Source organism: Pteropus vampyrus, unplaced genomic scaffold (assembly GCF_000151845.1).
Source record: "Pteropus vampyrus isolate Shadow unplaced genomic scaffold, Pvam_2.0 Scaffold56, whole genome shotgun sequence".
Classification (NCBI taxonomy): domain Eukaryota; kingdom Metazoa; phylum Chordata; class Mammalia; order Chiroptera; family Pteropodidae; genus Pteropus; species Pteropus vampyrus.
Window position 1 is genome coordinate 1,558,506 of NW_011888837.1, and position 1,775 is coordinate 1,560,280.

Below are 1,775 nucleotides of genomic sequence, written 5' to 3' on the forward strand. Positions count from 1 at the left end.
TTCACTTAATTGAGTTTTGCTCAGAGCATATATATAGTGCTATAGAAGCTTGGATTTACCACATGTTACTCTGTAACATGACTTAAAATTTTCTACAGTCATTCATTTTTCCCTAAATGACTTTCTATATGCATTTACGTGGACTTGTGGAAGTTAGTAGTGAAATGTTCATAGTAAAAACTCTGACACTGCTCTTTTAATTAAAAAAAATCATATATTTATGAGATAGTAAATCTCCTTAAAAATGTCTTTGCAACACAGGGTATCATATGCAAGGGAGAACAATTTAAGTTGAACAGCATTTAGTAAACCTCAAAAAAAATTCTATTCTGAACTTCTCTGTTCACTAAAACCTGGCTGAGCCAAAAGGTACTATAAAAGTGTTTACAGAAAGAAACTGACTTCCAAGAGTAGCCAAAAAATAAAAATAAAAATAAGTAAATAAGTAAAACTGCTTGTTACTTAACAAAAACATGGAAAGAATTAAAAAAATTAAAACTTTAGCAAACATAGGTATCGCCTTACAGTGTAAAGAACACATTGTTTGAAATATTCACTAAAAATGTTTTGCACTGAGTTTTTGGGAGAATTGCAAACTAGGTTTTTAAAAATCATATTTAGATGATAGAAAATTAGGGGTGAACTTCAAGAAGTTATGTTACAGAGGTGAAGGCAAAAAATAAATTCTCTAAATCAAGGCTCATTGTGGCCCCTAAAATCAACACCAAGGGCCACAACAGGTAAAATGAAACTGTCTTTTTGGAGTGCAAAAAAGGAATTACCTCGTGATAAGTGAAAGAAATTGAAACAAAGGTGGTTCATGGTTTACTAGGTCTTATTGTACCTAAGCTTGGCTTCCTAGATTTTAAAAATCTTTTTGGATTTTTAGTGCAAACCGCTCCCCCCCCCAATTGATATGTTCAATTCAAACTGAGGAATGACCTATCTGCTGGTTAAACAAATGTAGTAAAAATATTTAAACACTGACTGTCATCAAATAAATACTGACGTTTTCTTTAAATATCAGAAGGCATATGAAACGATGTTCAACTTCACTAGCTATTAGGGAAATGCAAATCAAAACCAAAATGAGATGCCATCTCTCACCTGTTAAAATGGGTATCATCAACGGGGCAAGTAATAACAAGTGTTGGAGAGGTTGTGGGGAAAAAGGAACCCTCATATACTTCTGGTAGGACTGCAAATTGGTATAGCCACTATGGAAAACAGTATGGAGGTCCCTCAAAAAACTAAGAATTGAATTACCATATGATCCAGTAATCTTTCTTCTGAATATTTACCCAAAGAACTTGAAAACATTTATCCAAAAAGATGCATGCACCCCGATGTTCATAGCAGCATTATTCGTGGTGGCCAGGATGTGGCAGCAACTGAAGTGTCTTAGATGATTAGCTAAAGAAGATGTAGTACATATATACAAAGGAGTATTAGTTATAAGAAGAGTTAAAATACTGCCATTTGCAATAACATGGATGGATCTTGAAATAATCATGTTAAGTGAAATAAGTCAGACAGAAAAAGTTGAAAACCACATGGTATCACTCATACATGGGATATCAATCTAAAAGCAACAAACAAACATAATTAACAGACAGAGATTCATGGACATGAACAGTGACAGTGGTTATGAGAGAGAAGGGGGGACGGGGTAGATATAAGGATAAAAGGGATCAAATATTTGGTGACAGAAGGAAATCTAACTGGATGGTGAACACACAATGTAATGTAAATATATATGTGTATACATATATATA

The 1,775-nt window shown here is 33.5% G+C and overlaps 1 protein-coding gene and 1 pseudogene across 4 annotated transcripts in view; both read right to left on the reverse strand.

The window, feature by feature from the left end:
* The window catches only part of ADAMTS3 (ADAM metallopeptidase with thrombospondin type 1 motif 3), a 242,380-nt gene that overhangs the window by 78,114 nt on the left and 162,491 nt on the right, over positions 1 to 1,775 (reverse strand). The gene's annotated exons all lie outside the window — the stretch shown is intronic.
* Positions 1 to 1,775, reverse strand: part of LOC105292331 — a 13,775-nt pseudogene that overhangs the window by 10,855 nt on the left and 1,145 nt on the right.